The 24,692-nt window shown below is 36.8% G+C and overlaps 1 long non-coding RNA gene across 3 annotated transcripts; it reads left to right on the top strand.

Moving 5' to 3' along the window:
• The first annotated feature begins 464 nt into the window (after nt 1-464).
• LOC114304668 (uncharacterized) lies at nt 465-19,283 on the top strand. 3 transcript variants are annotated; one of them, XR_014350012.1, is made up of 6 exons: nt 465-945; nt 9,584-9,755; nt 9,884-9,942; nt 10,613-10,784; nt 18,383-18,497; nt 18,594-19,283. It is a non-coding gene; the product is annotated as an uncharacterized LOC114304668 (long non-coding RNA). The 3 variants fall into 3 exon arrangements; XR_014350014.1 differs by lacking the exon at nt 18,383-18,497 and having other exon boundaries at nt 467-945; nt 18,594-18,657; nt 18,869-19,283; XR_003642194.2 differs by lacking the exon at nt 18,383-18,497 and having other exon boundaries at nt 468-945.
• Nucleotides 19,284-24,692: the final 5,409 nt, after the last annotated feature.

Here is a 24,692-nt window from a genome sequence, read left to right as displayed (position 1 = left end):
GTTACCCATTAAGTGTCGTCATATTGATAAGAGTACCTATTGTTAAGACTAAAGATAATCCTTTTATAAGTACTTTGTTGTCTTCTCCAACTCAGTAGGTATGATGACTGTAGACATCCTATTTTTGACTACCCTAAGACTTTGGGTACTTGAAAGCTTCTTGATAACGAAATGGTAAATATTTCATTCGTAGAAATATTTGAAATTGTTACGAGTTGTATTATGTTGGTTTTAGCCAAAAGCGCCTTTTTACAAAAATGACCATTTTGCCCCATTTTTATCCAAAAACCTAACTCTTTGATCCCACTTAGGAGAGATGGAGAGAAGAAAGTCCAGTTGAACCTAAATTGGCGACATTTCCAAAAGAATGGATTGATTTTGCTTAAAAACGTCGATTGAGAGTTAATTGGGCTTACTTAGACAACAAGCAAGCCCAAAGGCATAGAACCCCGCACCTTTGAATTGCGAGTGGACACATGTCCCCCAAATGGCACGTGTGCCCTCACCTAGGTCATGCGGTTGCACATTGCTTTTGTGGCCGCACTTCCCTAGTGAGCTCGCACATCCTTCCGATAGCCCAGAATTTCGATTTTAGTCAGGATTGTTGGCATGTTTTGGATGGGAGATGCAAGGAGAATGTGATGGGGCAATCCTAGAAGCTCCTTGCTTGGCCCCTAAGCTCTTCTTTGCCTATAAATAGCCACTCCTGTACCCCTTCTTTGAGGGACCAAGTTTTAACTAAGTTTGTGAGTGAACCTTAACCACCCACCCTCAAATCTGAGATACACAAACCCTAACAGCAGCTCCACCAACCTAAAAGTAGATCTAGGGTTTGAATAAAGTGAATTAAATTGAAGCCAAACCTAAGGGAAGCCTTCAATCAAGGAAATATCATCTTTTTCTCACCTTTTTGGTTGTGCCCTTTGGTTTGTTTCAAACAAGCAAGTAAGCTTCTGACTTTAATTTCAGTACCTTTTAGTTATGTTTTCATTGTTTGATAATGATTAGGGTGTTAGCCATCATAAAAGCATCATGTAGGTTGTTAAATTTGCATGCTTTCGCTTTGTTTAGCATGTTTTATGTTGAATGCATAGTTGCTGCATGTTTAGGTTAGTTCAATCATCATGTAATCATGCATTAAGCCTGGTTTAATCTTCATGTAATATTTAGCATGTTAGTTTTGCTTGTTAGTTGTTTTATTTGCATTAAATCATGTTAGTACCCTTAAATCGAACTTAGGTTTGCATCTTGTATGATTAGTGGCATGTTTAGGATCATGTGTATATTATTTTAATCATGTTTTCCAAGTTGGTCACTTGGTGGTGGAATCCGGATAAGTTTCTCATCTTCATGGCATTCTACTTAACTTGGTGCATTGTTCTTTAAATAATGCAAGTTATATATATATATATATATATGGATCAATTGTGTATTTGGAATGATTTTAATTAATAGTATTGTTTGAGTCGGAATCATGATCATTTCTATATGTTTAAATTCATGGTTTTATGAAAAAGTTATTGGTTTAATATGGTTGTAGTGATGCATCCAACTTGAATAATACTTATTTATTCAATCATTTAGTTGATTAGATTTAGGCCAAGTTTGGCTATCCAAAATAAGTACACACTTTTTATCTTTTTATCTTTTTTCCATTACATCATCTCTCTACTTTTTTGCACATCTTTTTGTAAAACGATAAAAAGTATACTTATTTGGGTCATCTCAAACAACCCCAGTAATGGATTTGGATTAATAATGAAGCTTCTAGAATAATTTAGTCATATAATCTCATAAAATAAAAGGTTAGTAGTGTCCAATTACTTGATTGGGCGAGAAGAGGTGCATCAATTAATGACATTCCCCTCTTATACTTAAGTTTCTGAGCCTAGATTATTTGATTATGACGGATCGATGCCTTTGTTTAATGGGCAAACATCACTTTACCCCTATGTGGTTTGGGCCATGTGCCGTTTGCTCCCTTAACGTTTGGAAATGACTACATAAACCTTACACGATTTGTGAACTTGAAGTGCACCGTTAGGCCCGTTAACGATTTAATAAAAAAGACTAAAATATTTCTGTATATAAGTAACTTAAGTGTGTGAACTATGACTATTTTCATCATTTGTTCGGAAGGAAAAGTACACTTCAACCGTTTGTGCTTTATTTCATGTGTGATTTATCTTATTAAAATTTGAAAATGAGCATATAACCTCCTTTTATCTGTAATGTGTTTCACACTTATTGTTAAGTTGGACAAAATATTTAATAGTGCATTTCAGTCTACAAATCACATGTGGGTTATGTGATCATTTTCAAATGTCAAGAGATAAACCGCGGATGACCAAAACCATAAGGGAATAAAGTAAAATTTAGTACTTTCCAAATTTTCTTAATTTTTCATTAAAATTAAATGACTCTATTAATGTGAGATAATGAGTTAGCACAATATAATATAGAAACGTGCCTTAAACATAAAAAATGACACGACATCCACAATGACTAATGAATGCGAAGATCACACTTTAGTCATCAAGATGATAAAGCAATGTTATATGAAGGACATTATTGCTAAGATAAGATGTCATTGAGATAAGCGATGTCTAATAAACTCAATGTGTGAAAACACACAATAACAAGAAGTCACTGTAATAGATGAGAAGTAACCAAGACCAGTCCCAATATCTCAAGGACCCAAGTAACTAGGGCCAGTCCTAAAATCTTTAGGGCCCAAGCAGTGTCTAACAATCCCTTTTATATGTAAACTTTGTAACTAGATGTAACTAGAAAAGTGGAGGACATAGTAACTCATCTGCTTAGAGATTGTAGTGCTCATTTGTATACTTCTCCTTTTTCCTTATAATATTTTCTTTGTAGCTAAACATCCAAAAAATTATTCATTCACTTCAAAAAAAAAAAAAAAAAAAAAAAATTGTCTAATATAAACAAACAATATGTACAAAAAATTCAAAATTTATATTTAGACAACAATAAAATCATAAATAAATATTTTTTTTGAAAACCTTCAAAAACAATTTTATTGAAATAAAAGATGAAAAAAGTGAAGGATAATAAGTCCTCGTACAAAAGCAAAAACAAAACTAAGAACTGGAGAAGCGACTATTAAACCATATTACAATGCACTACTAGGTGTGACAAACAACCATCCAATCCTGAATAATCAAAGGAAGGGGTATATCCTTAAAAAGGGGACTTATGAAGCATGGGTACTTTAAAAAATATGTTATACTTGTACTGGATACTTACCAGCGTATGATACCTCATATGATACTTCTGTATACATACTTGATACACGAAACACGTATCTAAATTTTTTCTTCTTAATTTTTGACATACCCAGACGTATCTAATATATACCTAAGACGTACCGTATTTTAGTGGAAATAATATTTTCTTCTACTACAAGAATAAAACTCCTTTCACTAGATTTCTTTTTTACTTTTAGTTTTATGCTTAGCATGATTTTAAAATTAAACTATGATTTGTAAGTTATTTAATATATTGACATTTAATTTTGATTTATACATTTACTTTTGACATTAAATGTTAATTTTAAGTTGGATCTTAACAAATTAAACTATATAATTAATTTTTACATTATTCTAAATTAAAAATAAATATTTTTTACAAGCGTACCCAACCGTACCCCTATCCTATTTTTTTAAATTTTACAGTATCGACGTACCCATATCATACCAGTACCAGTACTCGTACCCGTACCCGTGCTTCATAGAGGGGGACACACTATTAGATATTATCGGAATAATCCAATCACATTAGTTAATAATCCTGAATCCTGATCATCAGCTAAATCTTTCTACAGCACCTGAAAAAGAAAGATCTCATCGTCGTTGATTGATAAGGACCTGTATTTCCCCTTCAATGGGAACATGTACTTGAACTTCAATAGTAAATTTTCTCATAATTGGCAACCTTAGGCACCATCATCCCTTCAACTTGCCTAATGTTGTCCCATTTTGCACATTATACAATCCCTTCTTGTTAGAATTTACCATCACCTACCACACACTTACCATCACCTACCACACACTCACCTACTATACTCACCTACTCCTCACCTACCACCACCTAACCTACATCTATATAATCAATCAATTGTAACAGAATCAAATATCAATCAATCAATAATACAGTATTTTTAACATGGTATCAGAGCAAGGTTAAGAACCTAGTATTTTCGTTCCACCGGCGGGCGGCAATCTCGCCTTGGCCGCCCGCCGGACAAACCCAAATTTTCCTAATTTCTTCTTCAATGGCAGATTCTTCAACAACACTGTCAAGCCACCACCACTGCCACTCCACAACCGGGCCAGCATCACCCACACCCACACCCACTATCTCCAAACAGGATTTGGCGTCTCTGTCAAGCGGCGTGTTCATGCGCTGTGACACAAGGTTCCACTCCCTTGGTCCACACTGTTTTACATACGCACGCAACAGAGCATCCTCTTCAGGTCGCCACCGCTGCGTACACCCTCTCTCTCTCTCCTGGCTATACTGCAGAACAAGCAGAGGACTCTGTTTCTCTCTCTCTCACTCTCTATACGTATATATCGTTCACTCTGTTCTGTATATATATAGCCTTTTTCGTCGGAAGCACCACCGGAACTCACGTAAGCACATTCCTTTATACACATCAGCCAACCACAAGAGAGACAGAGAGAGAAAGGGGGTTGAAATCTCGTCCTTAGCCCTTTTCTTCTCCTCCGCGTGACACATCTTTTCCTCTGCCAAAGTATGGATCTTGAGGATTATTCTGCTGGAAAAGATTTATTCTCTCCACTTTGACTATTGTTTCAATTGGGTCATGCTCTGTGAAAGAGTTTATATCTTCTAAGTTGTTCTGAATTACTCTTGTTTTCAACTACCAACTGATGAGCAATGGCAGAAAGTAGTATTAGTGTGGGAATGGCAGAAAATGAGGTCCGAACTCTAAAAGCAGCGCTTTGTGACCAATTCCACCAGTGCACTCTCCTGACCGATTCCCTCATCCCTCCGCCATATGCCCATAACATAATAATCATTCTCAATTGCCCCACATGGGCATGTCTCTCCTCACCTTTCTTTATTTTATATATATATATATATATATATATTTTTATATTCTATTATTCCACCAGTGCTTAGTGCTTAGCCCACCAGTGCTTTTTTTATTATATTATTCCACCAGTGTTTTTTTTTATATTATATATATATAATTTTTTTTTTTTTTTATTCTCTCAGTGCTTAGTCCACCAACTCACTTCCCTCTTTTTCTTTATTTCTTTTACACATTTTTCCACGTTCAGTGAGCCAGTTTTTTTCAAATAATTTTTCATTACATTTTTTTATTTCAAAAAAAAAAAAAAAAAAAAAAACAACTTACAAATTTGCACAACACATCCTATTTTATTCATCTCAGGGATCCCCCGATCACAATTTTACACCACAAAAAAAAAACAACAAAAAAAAAAAAAAAAAAAAAACCCACCAAACAAACACAAACAGCACACCCACATCTCCAGGGGGATTTTTCTTCTCTACTCTGCTGCACGTCTCTTCTTCTTGCCTCCGTCTTGGACGGCCCTTGATGGTGTTGCCTCCGGATTTCCCACGCCACCGAGCACTACTCCCTGCTCCTCCACTGCAGCATATGGCGGCCCTCCAAATCGGAACATCACGGTGGCATTCCGCTTCAGCTCCTTGTTTTCTGCCCTTAGCACACTTATCTCTGCTCGCGCATCCTTATACATGCGTTGGAGCAGAGCCAGCTGGGAGGTTAACTGCTGCACCTCATTTGTCCTACTCTGCAGCCGGTTCGACAAGTTTGTGACCACCGTCATGCTTTCCACGCATGCCTTCAAAGTATACTGGTTGGCCTCCACATCTGACTGCACTGCCATTCTTTGCTCCACCGACCGCATCGGAAAGTTCAACGGAGCAAACTCCGGGGCGCTTGGTTGAGTTTCCAGTGCCACCGCACCAGTTCTCTCTCTCGTTGACTCGTTGAGGTCGGGAAAGAGGGTGAGCAGCCCGCGGGAAGACGATGAAGCCACTTTCTAGGCACCAGAGTGTTACACAGTATCTCTCTCAGAATTCTCTCTCAGAAAACAGAGTGTTACAGAATCTCTCTCAGAAATCTCTCTCAGAATATCTCTTGCAGGTTTTTTGCCTCAGCCTCAGCCTCTGTCTTATAGCCGAGGCAGCCACGCGCATCGCGCGTCTCTTACCACCAGCCGACAAACGGGCACGCAAGCCAAGGCGCCCACGTGCCTCGCCATCATGTCCGGCACACTTTTTGATGAATTGGGCACGCCTTTTGATGGCACGCCTTTTGACAAAATTGGGGCACACCTTTTGAGGGTGCCACTTTTACAAGGGTCTGACATGACCCCATAAACTGTCCCGACATTTGATTCCGGTTAGCTCCTTTATGGGTCCGACAAGACTCTGTAAACTGTCCCGACATAGATTCCGGTTAGTTTCTACAAGGGTCCGACAAGACTCTGTAAACTGTCCCGACATAGATTCCGGTTAGTTTCTACAAGGGTCCGACAAGACTCTGTAAACTGTCCCGACATTGATTCCGGTTAGTTTCTACAAGGGTCCAGCAAGACTCCGTAAACTGTCTTCTACAACGGTCCGACATGACCCCGTAAACTGTCTTCTACAACGGTCCGACATGACCCCATAAACTGTCTTCTACAACGGTCCGACATGACCCCATAAACTGTCTTCTACATCGGTCTGACACCACCATACAGTGTCCTCTACAACGTTATGACACCACCATACAGTGTCTTCACCAACGGTCTGACACGACCATACAGTGTCTCCTATCCTTTTTTTTTTATGTATTTTCTTGTTTTGTTCCTCTCTTCAAACTCAAGTTGGTTAGTTTCTATCCTCTTTGAGTTTGCGGGGGGCTGTTAGAATTTACCATCACCTACCACACACTTACCATCACCTACCACACACTCACCTACTATACTCACCTACTCCTCACCTACCACCACCTAACCTACATCTATATAATCAATCAATTGTAACAGAATCAAATATCAATCAATCAATAATACAGTATTTTTAACACTTCTTTTCAATGTCATGGGACACATTCTAGGGGATCCCGCACAATATTTCCCTTAGTAGAACACAATATTCACAGCTACCATATCTAACTTTTACAATTGGCAACTCATACATATAATCAATACACAAAATATAATTGGTCAAAATATATGGACCTTATATTAAAAAAAATATAATGACCACACCTAAATTAGTAGGCTCTAATGTTTTATATCAATTAATGTGTATTGTTTATACGCTCTTTTATCAGACTCACTAAAGTGTGAATATTTTTTTTGATCGGCAAAGCATCTAGGTGTTTGCACTCCCTTAATTCAACCCTCCTAAGAGGAATTGAACCCATGACCTTCTTGGGACTAAACCCTAAGGAAGGCATGGTGGCCAACTAGGCTAGACCTAGTTGGTTCACTAAATTGTGAACATATGACCTCATATTAGGGACAATGACTATATGTTATTTGTTTGTTTGTTTTTTTTAACTGCATTAATTTTCTAAAATAATTATTTCAGAAAGAAAGAACCAATCATGAGTATATATGTAGTAGTGATATGATTTTATCCATATATTTCATTTCATGAAATGATGAAACAATACTAGGTAATATTGAGAAAGACTGACATTCTATGTATTTACTCCTATAGAAATACACGTAAAGAGCACATACATTTACTCAATAAAATAAACTATCAGCCTTGATTTTCTATTTTTTTTTTTTAAAAAAACAACCTCTTGTAAAAAGTTGAATAAAAAAGAATCGGCTAAATTGAACATAAATAAAAAAAAAAAAAATGTATTCTACTATAGAATCTCAGATCAAGTAAAAAATGACATAGTAAAAAATCAAATATAAATCAAAGTGTTATAAAACTGAAGAAAATAAAAAAGAAATAGCCACAATAGAAGAGGAAACAAAAAGATTTTTTTCATTTTTTTATTATTTTTTATTATTTTTATTATATATATATATATATATATATATATTCATTACCACGCAAACTCACCTATTTATAAGTAGTAAAACTCTCACTATTTACCACTATTCGCCACACCATGTGGTTTACCACATGGCATACCACACTTCCTATATGGCAAAACTATCTCCTATTTCCACTTTGACCTAAAAACTCATTAGAATTTCAATTACATCTCTTTTGATGATTATCTAAATATTTCACAACACTCCCCCTTGAATAACCATATACTAACACTACAAAAAAAGTTGCCTATGATGGCGTTGATATCAAGGCACTTTAAAAAATGCTGTGGTATATCTTAATGGCAAACACGATTCTCAAAGCGTGATATCACCTTTAGATGCCCTTTGATGGTCTCAATGAGAAGTCCGTTTAACTTCACAGAGACTTAACCCATATCTATTCAAACATTTCCAAATGGCTCTCTCTCTCTCTCTAAAATGGTTCTTGTTGGGGAAGTTTCAAAATGGTTTTCAAAATGTATAGTTTAATTTTTGGGTGTTTTAAAAACCTTTAATGTTTTCTTTGGAAAGCATGAAATAAGCTTGAGGACTTTGTCCCACATTGGAAAGAGAGCAAAACATGGAGCACTTGATAAAGTGCTACATGGAATATTCTTTTGAATATGGAATTATGGGATGAAAGCTAGTATGCATGCACCCACACCGCAAGGACCATCCGCACACGCACGCGCGCGCGTAGCGTAGGCTGTGTGGCGTTTGATGGCACACTTTGCACTTAGCACGGACGCATTGGTGCAACGCGCCATGAGGGCGCTTTCCTATTTGCATCGGATAGGTTGGAGCGATGACGTGGCATGGGTGACGTGGAATTCAGTTAGCTCCACGTGGCAGTGATGTGTTGTCCGTTGGCGATGAGTCAACCAACTGATCAAACGGTTGTGTGTCTGATCTGGAACGGGTTGATCATAGCCATTGATTGGAGATGCGCGCGATTATACGGATGAGATAGCACCCGATTGTGATTAGGTGTGATTAGTCAAGGCATCTATTTGGTGTCAGAATGATCTGTACTATAGATCGTCGATCTAACGGTCAGATCTGATCGGATGTGATCAAGGGACATGACCATTCGATCAGATCCATCAAGGCCTATAAGTAGGCTACGAAATCAGCCATTTCATTCCATCCAAAATCTTGAAAAGCATTCTTGCAATTCTCTCTTTCTCTTTCCCTCTTGATTTTGAATTTTCGATCAACAGTTTCTTATGCAAATTTCTGTTTTTTTTATTGATAATCAAGTTTTGCAGATTTGATTATCAGTGTCTTGGTTTCTTGATTATATCAAGAGTGTTTTGATCTATTGTCGTCAATGCAGACGCCGATAGACTTGATCTTTAGATCAGGCTTCATTGTATACTGGAGGCAAATTTGTTATAATCTCTTGCACACCTTTTGATGGGTACAAATATTGTCTTTAGGAAAGCGACTTAGTAACGTGACTTGAAGCACTAATTTTCTGTTCTATATAGACAAAATCATTGCCAAATTTTGAAGACCCAAAGACCACCATTTGAAGAATTCAAGACCCTTTGTTCCAACAGTTCTCTCTCAGTAGCCCTAAGGAGCCATGGATGCAGCCAGCAATGAAGAGTTCCTGGAGTTTACAGATCTATAGAGAGATTGATGCTTCTAATCTCAATGGTTTCTTGTTCAATCTGGATCTCGATTTCGATTTGTGTACTACGTCTTAAGGTTTGATATTTTCCTTTGAGATTTTTTGATTTCCCTTAATCTTTACTGATCTAGGTCTTCGTTTTTAATGGATTCAGGTATCCAATCGCTCTTGATTTGGAGTTGTTGAGTTCACTCGAGATACAGAGTTTTCATGGTAGCAATCTTGTATTTGATTTACTAGTTTTCATATATGTTCAAATTTATTATTGAAAATTATTGTATTTACATTTGATTAGGGTTTTGATTTTCATTATAGGGCTTGTTCTTAATCGAGTCTGATCTAAACTTGCTATGAGTGCACTCAAGATTCAGAGATTTTCATCACTACATAGTAACAATCTGGATCTAGGCTTATGCTTCTCTTAGGAATTCGGCTTCAATAGTTTTGATCTAGAGCTGTATTTGATTTAAATAGATTTTTTGTTTGTTCCACAAATAGGTAGCTAAGAAATTTTTAATGTTTTTCTCTTACTTTTTCTCTATTCTTCTCTTTATTCGATGATGTCACTACATATGTGTGTTTATATAGTTTTCTATGTTTATCTAACACATCTTTGAAGAACATTAATCATCATTGGTTTTATTGTGTTTTCTTAAACAAGGATTAGTGCTTAGATTGACGATTGGTTTTGTGCCAAAGATAAGATGTTAATAGATTATTAGCAAGATATATAGATTATTATTAATTTCAGATCTATTTTTGCTTATGTTCTATGCTTATCTAAGGTTAGGGTGGGATGACAAAAGGAATTTTTTTTTTATTTATACATGGTCATTCACAGATTTGCTTGTGTAATGCAAGTGGCATCTACTGAAATATGCAGAGTTGAAGATGGACCTGACTAGGACCTGAATAGAACAAAAAAACATCTATTGAAGAAGACGGGGTTTCATTTGCCATGTCGAACATCCTCATAAATTTATATCAAACTACCTTGCAGCCCTTGAGACATCCCCAGAACTGAGACAAGAAGCTTGGAATCTTTCAAATGACAGGTAGTTCTGAATTAATAATATAATTTTTTTGTAGCTATTTCAGTGTCATTTAACCTGGTAGCTTTTAATGTAGAACTTAAACTACAAGGAGTGAAAGCTTATTGACTGTTTTTTAGAATTGAATATATATATATATATATATATCAGAAATATATATATCCAGAAATATCTAGAAAATTTCACAGTATTTGGTGTGCTGTGGCTGTGGGTCATATGTTGCATCTCATTCACATATTTTAAATTCTAGGAACTTTTTTTTGTATTGATCTTGTAAAATTTGATTCATTTTCTCATTCAGCAATATCAAATTGATTTTTTATTTTTATTTTGTATCAAAGGCAGCTAGCTAGTGATGGGTTATGTGAGATCCTATAGTCTCACTCACATCTTTATTAAATTCAATACTTGTGTTTGAGGTCTTACTTGTGAAAAAGTTTTGGGAAGTGATGTATTCATAATAAGGTGAAACTTTGCTGTGAATTTTGCTAGAAAAACTTTGGAAGTAATTAATGTTGGGGAATTTTGAAAATAGGTTTTCAAATTTATAGTTTATTTTTAGGTGTTTTCAAAACCTTCCAAGTTTTTTTTTGGAAAGCATGAAATAAGCTTGGGGCTTTGTCCCACATTGGAAAGAGAGGAAAACATGGAGCACTTAATAAAGTGCTACATGGAATATTTATTTGAATATGGTATTATGGGATGAATACTAGTGTACATGCACTTACACCGCAAGGATGGTGCTTCACACCATCCGCAAACGCATACGAGCGTGGCGTGGGCAGTGGGCTATGTGGTGTTTGATGGCGCACTTTGCATAGGCACCATGAGGGCGTTTTCCTATTTGCATCGGACAGGTTGGACCGATGACATGGATCCAATATGTCATGGGTGATGTGGAATACAGTCAGCTCCATGTGGTAGTGACGTGGCATCCGTTGGCAGTGAGTCAACCAACTGATCGAACAGTTGTATGTCTGATCTAGAGCGATTTGATCATAGCTGTTGATTGGAGATGCGCATGATCATACGGATGAGATGGCACCTGATCGTGATCATGTGTGATTAATCAAGGCATCTATTCGGTATGAGAATGATCTGCACCGTAGATCATCTATCCAATGGTCAAATCTGATCGGATGCGATCAAGGGACATGACCATTTGATCAGGTGCATCAAGGCTTATAAATAGGCTGTGAAATCAGCTATTTGATGCCATCCACAAAATTCAGAAGCATTCCTGCAATTTTCTTTCTCTCTCTCTCTCTTGATTTTAAGTTTTCGATCAAAAGTTTCTTTAAGCAATTTTTGCTTTTCTAACTGGCAATCAAGTTCTGCAGATTTGATTATCAGTTTCTTGGTTTTCTTGATTATATCAAGAGTATTCAGATCTATTGTCATCAGTGCAGACGCCGATAGACTTGATCTTTAGATCAGGCTTCACTGTATCCTACAGGCAAATTTGCTATAACCCCCTGCACACCTTTTTGTGGGTGCAAATATTGTCTTTAGGAAAGCGACTAAGTAACGCGACTTGAATAATCATATTTCTTTACTACATAGACAAGTTCATCGCCAAGTTTTGAAGACCTGAAGATCACTACTTGAAGAATTCAAAACAATTTGTTCCAACAATCTAAAGACAATATTTAGATATGGTGATGTCTATTAAGAAAATGACTAAAGATTTCATGAAGCTTGACTGCTTTGATAGAGGAAATTTCCGACGCTGGCAAAAAGAGGATGCACTTTTTGCTCACCACTCTCAAAGTGGTCTAAGTGCTAATTACCCTCTATCCGGTGGAGCAAGAAGACGAGACTATGGAGTAAACCCGTACCAAAACCAAATGGGAGAATGACGACTACATTTGCCGAGGACATATTCTGAATGCACTGTCAGACTCTTTGTTCGATGTGTATCAACATCTGGAAATGGCAAAGCAACTCTGGGACATATTACAGTCAAAGTATCTCATCGACGAAGCCACCACTAAGAAATTTCTTGTTAGTAATTTTATGCATTTTACTATGATTGATACAAAGCCCATTATGGAACAATTCCATGAGATCCAGCAAATTCTGAGTCAGTTTCGACAAAAGAATATGAACATGGATGAATCTATTGTAGTTTCATCTAGAATAGAGAAACTGCCATCTTCTTGCAAGGATTTTAAGAAAACTCTAAAACACAAAAAGAAAGATCTTACTTTAGAGGAATTGGCTCAACACCTTCGAGTTGAGGAAGAGTCAAGGCTTTTTGAATTTAAAGATAACCAATTGGCTTAGACTTCCAAGATCTACATGGTGGATGATGGCAAGAGGTTTAACAAAAAAGAAGCGTAAGCGTGAACCCCAACCCGAGAAAGATGCTAAGAAGCCGAAAGGTGCTTGTTGGCACTGTGGCAAGCCCAAGGCACTTCAGAAATGAATGCCGGTCATACAAGAAGAAGCTAGAAGCATCAAATGCCAAGAACAAGTTCGTGACTGTTGTATCGGAGGTGAACATGCTCGAAGATGCAGGTGACTAGTGGATTGACTCAGGAGCAACAAGGCACGTCTGCAACGACAAGAGCCGTTTCACTACTTATGAACAAGTGAGTGATGAAACAGTTCTCTCCATGGGCAACTCTTTAACTGCTGCTATCAAAGGCAAAGGGACGGTGGATCTAGAGTTCACATCTGGAAAAGTCTTAAGTCTTAATAATGTTTATCATGTACCTGATGTCAGGAAAAACCTTGTATCTGGAAGCCTGCTTAATAAGCATGGTTTCAAGTTAGTATTTGAGTCGGACAAATTTGTCTTGTCTAAGGGTGAGATTTTTGTTGGAAAGGGCTACATGTATCAATGAATGTTCAAACTTAACATTATCAATAATACATCTATTTCTGCTTATATTGTTGATTCTCTTTCTTTATGGCATGCTCGTTTAGGTCATGTTAATACTAGGAAAATGTATGATTTGGTTAATTTAGATTTAATTCCCAAGTATGAAATTGATATGTTTGGAAAATGTAAATTTTGTGTGCAATTAAAAATTACGTGCATTCCATTTCCTAAAGTAGATAAAACCACACCTTTGCTTGAACTTGTGCATAGTGATGTATGTGACATGCGTAGTACCCCCACTAGAGGTGGTAAGAAATATTTTGTAACATTCATTGATGATTTTTCTAAGTACCGCCACTAGAGATGGTAAGAAATATTTTGTAACATTCATTGATGATTTTTCTAAGTACTGTCATATCTATCTTTTGCATTCAAAAGATGAGGTGCTTGATAAATTCAAGATTTTTAAGACAGAAGTAGAAAATTAGTGTGATGTCAAAATAAAGAGATTTAGGTCTGATAGAGGCGGTGAACACCATTTTCCAGAATATTGTGAAAATGTTGGTATTATTCATGAGAAGTCTGCACCCTACACACTACAACAAAATGGAGTAGCTGAAAGAAAGAATAGGACATTAACAGAAATGATTAATGCTATGCTTTCTTACTCCAATTTAAGTTTTGGTTTTTGGGGTGAAGCCTTGCTCACTACCTGTCACATGCTCAATAGAATTCCTCTCAAGGGAAGAAATGTTACTCCTTATGAACTATGGAAAAATAAGAAACCTAATCTAGGTTACTTGAAAACATGGGGATGTAGAGCAATAGTCAGATTGCTTGAACCTAAAAGGAAGAAATTAGGTGAAAAAGGAATTGAATGCATATTCCTTGGCTATGCTATACATAGCAAATCATATAGGTTTCTAGTAGTAGAGCCCAATGGTTCAGTGCAAAGAAATACCATCATTGAATCACGTGATGCGGTGTTTTATGAGAAAAGTTTCACAACCATTCCAAGACTGGATTCTAATCAAGGAAATGAATCAACTCCTTTGATGTCTACAGAGGAAAGTGAACGACATGAACCCATTGAGCCTAATGAACCTAATGAGCTTGTTGAGTTAAGGAGGAGTAGGAGGGCTAGGACTGAGAAGTCATTTGGCCCTGATTTCATAATTTACCTTGTAGAAGGAACTAGGAAAGATTATAGTAAGCAAACAATGATTTCTTTGAATATGGATTTAGATCCATTAACCTTTGAGGAGGCTATGAAGTTTCAAGACGTTACTTTCTAGAAAGAAGTAATAAACGATGAGATGGATTCTATCATAGGTAATAATACTTGGATACTTGCTGATTTGCCACCTGGATCCAAACCAATTGGTTGTAAATGGATTTTCAAAAGGAAAATGAAAGTTGATGGCACAATTGACAAGTTCAAAGCAAGATTAGTTGCTAAGGGTTTTACTCAAAAGGAGGGTGTTCATTATTTTGATACATATTCTCCAGTGGCCAGGATCACCACTATTCGAGTATTGATTTCCTTAGCCTCAATCTACAAGCTTGAAATCCATCAAATGGATGTTAAGACCGCTTTCCTGAATGGAGAGTTAGATGAGGAAATCTACATGCAACAACCGGAAGGATTTGTTGTACAGGGTCAAGAACACAAAGTGTGTAAACTAGTGAAGTCACTATATGGACTGAAACAAGCTCCAAAACAGTGGCATGAGAAATTTGACAAAGTAATATTGTCAAATGGTTTTAGGATACATGAATCTGATAAGTGTGTGTACAGTAAGTTTACTGGCAATAGAGGTATAATCATATGCCTATGTGTAGACGACATGCTTATTTTTGGTACTGATAATGATGTCATTAAAAGTACTAAAAGTTTCTTGTCGTCTAGCTTTAGTATGAAACACATGGGCTTGGTTGATGTAATCTTGGGTATTAAGATCAAACGAGAGGACAATAATTTGATTCTTACCCAATCGCACTATATTGAGAAAATTCTTAAGCAATTTAATCAAAATGATTGTACACCCATGTCTACACCTTTTGATTCAAATTTGAAATTGTATCATAATACTGAAAGAGTTGTTAATCAGCTAGAATATTCAAGAGTGATAGCCTGATGTATGCCATGACTTGCACTAGACCTGATATTGCATTTGCATTGGGAAAACTTAGTAGATACACTAGTAATCCCAGTAATGTGCATTGGCATGATGTTAATCGAGTACTTAGGTACTTGAGGAAAATAATAGACTATGGAATAGTCTATAATGGCTATCCAGAAGTACTGGAATGATTCACGGATGCCAGTTGGATAACTGACCGTGATGATCACTCGTCCACGAGTGGTTGGATTTTTACTATTGGAGGAGGAGCGGTCTCTTGGGGTTCTAAGAAGTAAACATGAATAATAGACTCAACCATGGCGTTTGAGTTTGTAGCATTGGCTTCTTGTAGCAAAGAGACAGAGTGGCTAAGGAATCTCTTGTTAGAGATTAAGATATGGCCAAAACCTACGCCGCCAATATCTTTGCATTGTGATAGTGAACAACTCTATCACGGGCCTATAGCCATGTCTATAATGAAAAGTCCAAGCATATAGGACTGAGACATAGCTATTTCAGGTAGTTAATCACAGAAGGTGTGATTACCATTAGTTATATAAAATCAAGTGAAAACTTAGCTGACCCCTTAACAAAGGGACTTGCAAGGGATTTGGTGTGGAAAACATCAAAGGGGATGGGCCTTAAGCCCACTTAACATAATCACCCTGGTGGAAACTCGACTCAATGCTTGAAGAAACATCATGTCTTGAGTTCAATAAGCCCAAGCACACCATATGTCGTGATTGCAAGCACTTAGTTTTATTTCATTTTCATTCCAAGGTTGAAGTGCTTGGTACCTGTAATGTGGAAAGAAGAGGATGAGTTAGCAAACTCTTAATAAGCTTACAATTGGGTTGTTAGGGTACTGTAAATTACAGGGGTACTCTTAATAAGCTTACCTATGTGAGTGCAGGAGGTGGTGCCGCTTCCTATGAGTCCAAGGGCTTGACTCTAGAGCGCTCATGAAACAGGATATAGACATAAGGCCAATCCATGTGTCGGTTTGTTTGATTACTTGAGGTAACTCGTTCTTTGCGTGAGACATGTCCGGTTAGTCGTATAAGATCGCTAGTTCAAAGACAAGTCTACTATGTCATCTTGACTAACTTTGAGATGTCTTTACTAAGTGAATGATTCAAATCGTAAGATATCTTCACCTATGCATAAGGCTGCCAAGTGAACCAAGAATCATCATCTGATATTTTGAAATGGTGGGATGTTGGGGAATTTTCAAAATGGGTTTTCAAATTTATAGTTTTTTTTTTTGGGTGTTTTCAAAACCTTTCATGTTTTTCTTTGTAAAGCATGAAATAAGCTTGGAGCTTTGTCCCACATCGGAAAGAGAGGAAAACATGGAGCATTTAATAAAGTGATACATGGAATATTCCTTTGAATATGGTATTATGGAATGAATGCTAGTGTACATGCACTCACACCGCAAGGATGGTGCTTCGCATCATCCACACACGCACACGTACATGCACATGCGTGTGGCGTGGGCAGTGGGCTGTGTGGCATTTGATGGTGCACTTTGCAATTAGCATGGACGTATCGGCGCAAGGCGCCATGAGGGCACTTTTCTATTTGCATCGGACAGGTATACAGTTAGCTCCACGTGGCAGTGACGTGGCGTCCGTTGGTTGTGAGTCAACCACCCGATCGAACGGTTGTATGTTTGATCTGGAGCGATTTGATCATAGCCATTGATTGGAGATACGCATGATAGTACGGATGAGATGGCACCCAATTGTGATCAAGTGTGATTAGTCAAGGCATCTATTCGGTGTGAGAATGATCTGCACCGTAGATCGTCGATCCAATAGTCAGATTTGATCGGATGCGATCATGGGATATGACCATTCGATCAAGTGCATCAAGGCCTATAAATAGGCTGCGAAATCAGCCATTTGATGCCATCCGCAAAATTCAGAAACATTCTTGCAATTCTCTCTCCCTCTCTCTCTCTCCCTCCCTTTTGATTTTGAGTTTTCAATAAGAGTTTCTTTAAGCAATTTCTATTTTTTTTACTAGTAATCAAGTTCTGCAGATTTGATTATCAGTGTCTGGGTTTTCTTGATTATATCAAAAGTATTCAGATCTATTGTCGTCAGTGTAGACGCTGATAGACTTGATCTTTAGATCAGGCTTCATTGTATCCTGGAGGCAAATTTGCTGTAACCCCTTGCACATCTTTTTGTGGGTGCAAATATTGTCTTTAGGAAAGCGACTAAGTAACGCGACTTGAAGCATCATATTTCTGTACTACATAGACAAGTTCATCACCGAGTTTTGAAGACCTGAAGACCACCGCTTGAAGAATTCAAGACGATTTGTTCCAATAATTAAGATGTGCGAAAAAGGAATTTGATTGTTCGTGTGAAAAAGCATTTGATCACAGAAGTGGCTTGGGGTGAAGTGATTGCTTGAGTTCTCTTGAAATATTTCTCAAAAAGAACCAGGGTTTGATGACCCTAACCGACAACCCATTAATTTTTATTTTATTTTATTTACGTTAAAATAATATAAAAAGGAGAAAAAGGAGCATTTCTGCAGTTAAAGTTACTTAAAGTTCTTGATGAGTATTTGGTTTCACTTTGTTTGTAGTTATATTGGCTAAGAATTTTTAGTAACTTGCCTTAGTTGTATTCCAGAACGATCATGATCCATCCATATTGGTTCATGATTTTTGTATGTAGTCACTTCATGTATGGGTGCGCACATATACACACTGCAGCAAACCAAAAGAAGTGTAGCCTTCTTGTTGTGGTATGCAACAATATGTAGATTTTCCAAACATTCAAGTTTATTGAAGTTGTGTTAATAAAATTAATTGTTACCCTTTCCCCTGTTTCAAACTTGCAGGTTGATGGCTTCATTCAACTTATGGAAGCAAATAAAACTAGGCCAATCAACTTTGGCAATCTAGGTAAAAACTAGACTATGATCCAACAACTCTCTACTTACCTATGTAACTATGTTCAGTTTCTTGCCCTCTTAGTTATTGTAAATATGTATTGGACTGCATTATAATATTTTTACTAATCAAACCCATAAATGTCATGGTTTGCACATAGCATTACCATAAGTTTACCTAGCTACAACTGAGAGAAATTTGTGATGGGCTATATCCAAAATAGGGATTGTTTGAAGGTGCAAAAGCATGTAGGAGAGCAGATGGGCGCATTTGCCTCTTCTACTCGAACTAGAATGCATTCCATATGCAGGTTGGTACTGAGAGAATGTGCATACCTTCTCCCTCCATTGATCAATTCATTGATGCTGTCAAACAAATTGCCATTGCTAATTGGCGTTGGGTAATCATCATTTTTCTATTCTTTACCCAAAAACACATATATACAAGTGTACCTATATGAACATGTATTGATGGTATGTGACTTTTGTTGTATTGAATTTGAGTAGATTACCCCTTCAAGAAAAGGGTCTCTTTATATTAGGCCTTTGCTCATAGGAAGTGGACCTATACTTGGCTTGGCACCGGCAGCAGAATACACATTCCTTGTATATTCTTCCTCGGTTGGAAACTATTTCAAGGTAACATTTCTGTTGCTTTCTTCAACTTTTTTTTTTGGTAAAAAATTGGATTATGAGTTTGATTTAAAAAGGTGAAAGCTTTTATATGGTCTTGGTTTTTGTATATGCAGGAAGGTTTGTCACCCTTGAACTTTTATAGGTGTCAAATCCATAACCAATTATGTCCCGTTATATACATTATTTTTCCATTTGAATGTAAAACAGTTGATTAATTTCTTTGACATCTGAAAATATTTGATCAAAATTTTTTGAATCATAGATGGCTCTAACTTCGCTAATTCAACACCCATGTATTGTTGAATTTAAGGAAGTATGTGTAGAGAAAGTCAGATACCTCAATTCTTTCTACAATTGTCCAATACTTGATTCTTGATTTAGACCATGAGCTTGTTTGTTTGTTTGTTTTTCCTGAATTAGCAGTCATAAATCATATTGTTGGGTTTCTATGTCTGCATTGTTGAGTTTCCAGAATATCTAAATCGTGATAAAGTATTTTCCCCAATTTTTCCCCTTCTAAATTAGTCTACACAATGTGTAAAATTTCACATTGTTGATGTTGTAACCTGCGAACATGGTTGAATTGATGAAAACAAATCAAACGGGCAGTATTTTTGGGAGTGTCGTACAATCCTTCACTGTGGAAGCAATTAATTTTTGTGTATGCCTATTTTGAATGTGTATCCCAATTTTTTTTGCAAGGGTAATTCAGAAAATAATGAGAGATTATGCTCCAGCAGTTTGTGGTGTATAACATTGCCCTTGCTTAGTTATAGAGTTCAGTCATCTGTAATATAATGTGAGTTGTGAACAATTGTGGTTTTTACACTGAAATTCTTTCACGATTTTTATGTGTAAAATTTGTTTCCAATCTTCATCTAGCATTCATGTCAATTTAATGTTGTTTGATAAATGGTGTACATTGATCAAGCTTTTATTGTTGCGAAGAATTTATGTATTGTCCATAAAACACCGTGTACTTTATCAAGACCTTCCTTTTCTTTTTATTTTCTAGGGAAAAGTTATTGTAGAATCACATAACTGTAGAAGTGCTTGTTTATCATATCAATCTTATTTTCCTTTTTAAAAGCTTTACTCAATTCAGTTCTTCCATTGTATGAATCCCTCACTGTGCTTAATTTGTGCAATGTTTAATGATGTTGAATTGTTAATTATATGGGTATTTATGGGAATGTCCATGATTCTTTGTAGATACATTTGATTTATTGGATGTGTTGAAGTGTAATGTTTTGTTGTATCATTGTAGAGCCAACATGATGAGTTGGAGGCAAAGTTTTTTGAGGAGAGAGCAGCCTTTGAAGCTAAATACCAGAGCACTCAATATTATTTTTTTTTATTAAAATGATAAAATATTAGCAATTTTTATTTTTATTTTTTTGTATTGAGTTAACATATTGTGCTTTAAGGTTTTTATTTTTAGTTATGGAAAATTGGAAAATGAATATTGACTCACATTATGGTATATGTTTTGAAAATGGTGATGGATTATAGGTAGGTAGGTTATTTTTTTATTTTTTTAAAGGAAAAAAGTTTGCTTTGAACAAAAGTCAAAACCATCATTAATTTTGATTTTAAAAAAAGAAAAAGAAAATGTGGTGTTTTTCATAAAAACGTCGCAAAATGTTGTCATGATTACGTCATAGTTAACTCTTTTAACGGAAATAGTCCACAGATGTTAAGAATTAGTGATGCTTTAGAAAACGTCATCTAAACTCTATAGTGGCGTTTTTAAAATGCCACAAAGATATGACGGCGGCCGTATCAATGACGAATATTTTAAATGTTGCCTTATCTTTTTGTGGCATTTTTTTGGCCTTTTGTGACGTTTTAAAAATGCTGCTAATGCCTGATTTTCCTGTAGTGTAAGACTATGCCTCATTAAAACCTTACCAAGGAAAACCTAGTGGAAAAAAACCTTAAACGAAAGAAAAAGAGTACAATCTATAAATCTACTTAAATAAATGACTCCCCTCAATGTTGCATAATAAATCTTTATGTCGACGCATCCCAGTATTATGCACCGGGCTTCTTGAATGTTACAGTTGGTAGTGTTTTAGTAGATAGATATACTAGATTATCAGTTGAGCGTATTTTTGATATAGCCACCTTTGATCTGTGTGATACATGCAACATTATCTTCATATAATACGGTTGGGCTATCTTTTGTTGAAGACAATTTGCATCTTTTTTGAATATGATGGATCATGGATCTAAGCCAAATACATTCTCGACTTGTTTCATGAATTGAAAGTATCTTTGAATGATTTGAAGAAGTAGCCTTCAATGTTTGTTTACTAATCGCCAAGATATAACAGTATTTTCATCGGCAAAAACATATATTGTTTGTGATTTGGCTTTACGTGGATCAAAAAGGTATCCAGCATCTGCATATCTAATTAGCGGCAACTTTGATTTATATGAATAAAATAAACCCATATCGGTTATTCTACGAAAATAACGTAATATCTGCTTTACTTCATTCCAATGGCTTATGGTTGATATAGAAATATATCTTGCTAATAAATTGACTGTAAATGCAATATTGGGCTTAGTACAATTTATAAGATACATAATAGCACTAATTGCATTGAGATACAGTATTTCAGGACCAAGAATTTCTTCACCATCTTCTGGAGGGTAAGAAAACCATTGGAGTACTTAATGGATGAGCTTTTTTCATATAAAAGTGTTTCGGAACTTTTTAATTGATGAACAAGAATTCCATTTGGTAAATGTTCGATCTGCAGGCCGATACAAAATTTCATTTTGCTAAGATCTTTCATTTCAAATTCATTTTAAATATTCTGCAGTTTATGTAAGCTCTTTTGGAGTTCCACAAGATTCAAAACTTCAACATATACTGCAACAATTGCAAATCTGAATTCCTCACTTTTGGGTTTTGAATTAAATGCTTTTGGAGGGAGTTATATATATATCACTATCTAGTGATCTATCAATATGTTGTAACCATATCTATTAAAAGCATATCTAAATTTTCTATGAATAAGTTGTCTCATAGTCAATACTAAGTTTCTGCAAGAAACTTGTAACAACCCACATTTATGTCTTATTCATGTTCATGAGCATTTGTATGATTATGACTTGTTAAGCTTGCACTTGTACGTTTTGCCATGTTAAGATGCTGTAACAACCCATATTCACGTCATGGTCATATTCATGTTCATTTACATAACTTTGTCTTGTTAAGTTTGCATTCATGAATCTTGTCTTGCTTTGTGTTTATGTGTTATGTCTAAGTGTTGTGTGCATGCTTTGTTGCTTCCTTGGTGTCTCAAGCCTAAGTTATGTTAAGTCTAGGTCATGTTAAGCCCAGGTTATGCTAAGCTTAGATCTTTCCAAGCCGAGGTCATCTTCAGTCTAGAAGTATCTCGGAACCCCTTTATTTGACCTCCACCTTCGCCTTGACATATTGGCCGAGATGTCACTATCTAGGCCGAGGTGTTCATCACCAAGGCCGAGATGTGTATTATCTAGGCCGAGATGTTACCTTTGCACCTGAGTGATCTTGTCCTGGAGTGGTATGACCTAGACCGAGGTGTGGCACATCTAGGCCAAGGTGTGGCACAGCTTAGTCAAGTGTTGTCCTTCCTAGCCGAGGTCATTGTCACCTTAGTTGCCGAAGCTTTGTCCTTAGCCGACGTCATTACTTGCCGAAGTGCCCTACTGAGTAGCTTGTTAGATACACTTTGTCATAGTCTTGTCTTGTCAACCTATCACCTTTTGAAGAGAGCCAACCAGCCGTTGCCACGTGTCCGAGCTGAGTGTTAAGTCAGTCGATAGAGAGAGAAAACCTATCATTTCTCTATCCTTGTTTTTGAAGAGGAGAGAGAAGCTCTAAGAGAGGGAGAAAAGTTCTTAAGAGGAGGAAGATTTCCAAGCTTGATCCCTAGAGATCGAACCGTTAGATCCGTGTTCTAAGGTTAGATTCTTGATCTGCGCATGTTATTCCTTATGTTTATGTTATTGCATTGCATGATTGAATATGATTTGTAAGCCACGCATTGCTTTGAAGTTCGGTTTTAGAAAGAGAAAATAGCATTCATGTGTTCTTCAAGAAAAGTCATGTTTTGATCCGAAAGTTCATGCCAAGATCCATGTTTTTGTGTTTGTTTTCACATGATTTTCAAATATGGGTACCCAGGTCCATGTTTTCGAACTCATAGCATGAAACTCCAGATTTTTTAAATAAAGAAGTTATGATTTTAGCATTCATGTTCTTCATGATCTTCATGTTCATGTTCTTCATGTTCTTCACGGGTGGAAACCCAGATCTCCAGACCAAACTTCCTGAGGTGTAGTCGCCGAGATCACTCTTACCTAGACCTCACATTTAGGCCAAGCATCGTATCTCACCTTGGCCTACCTTGCATGATCACTTACACCTCTAGTTGTCTTGTGCGCACCTCGGCATGTAGCCGCACGCCGAAAAGCCTAGGTAGCCACACCTCGGCCAGGAGGTGTGGGACCTCGGCAAAGACCTGGTTGGTACCCAGCATGTCTTCCTGACATGTAAAATAGTGTTTTGACTCCCAGCATGTTTTCCTAGATCATTTGCATGCATGCAAGACTTGTTTTGAGAAGTGCATTCAATAGACTTTGCCATGTGTTTGTAGGACTTGGACTTGCCTTGACCCCGACGTTTGTAGAACTATGTGAGTGGTATTTTTAATAAAGCTATGTTATCAATATTTTGATGAACTTTGCTTTGCTTTGTTTTGAAAAGTATTTGTTAAGCATGAATGATATCCCTATTTTATGTATCAAGTATAAGCTTTGTTTTGGATGGCAATGTATCAAGTAAGCTTTGTTTTGATGACATTCTCGGAAAGTCTCTTGTGCTGGAGGACTCTAAACTTTCGCAGCACATCTTGTTTTGAAAGTCCCTTGTGCTGGAGGACTCTAAACTTTCGCGGCACCCTTGATTTGTACTCTAGTGTAAAAGGACTACGGGCCTTTGTAACATAGGTCCCTTGTGCTGGAGGACTCTAAACTTTCGCAGCACATCTTGTTTTGAAAGTCCCCTGTGCTGGAGGACTCTAAACTTTCGCAGCACATCTTGTTTTGAAAGTCCCTTGTGCTGGAGGACTCTAAACTTTCACAGCACATCTTGTTTTGAGGGTCCTTTCGTGCTAGGGGACTTTAAGCCTAGGTAGCACCGTCCTTTTGTGCTAGGGGACGTTAAGCCTAAGTAGCACCCTTGTTAAGATATCGGTCACTGACAGACTATGAACGGGTGTGCTCGATGCTGAGGTTATGCTTTTGTTTTAAAAGACCAAGGTTATGCCGAGGTTATGCTTTTAAGTTGACGTATGTTAAGTAAGTTTTGAAAGACCAAGTTTCGAATGATGTTTTATTTCAAACCAAGCTAAG

The sequence above is a fragment of the Camellia sinensis genome, chromosome 14 (genome assembly GCF_055761805.1).
Source record: "Camellia sinensis isolate YWXY chromosome 14, ASM5576180v1, whole genome shotgun sequence".
NCBI classification, from domain to species: Eukaryota; Viridiplantae; Streptophyta; class Magnoliopsida; order Ericales; family Theaceae; genus Camellia; species Camellia sinensis.
This window is presented reverse-complemented; position numbering and strand designations above follow the sequence as displayed.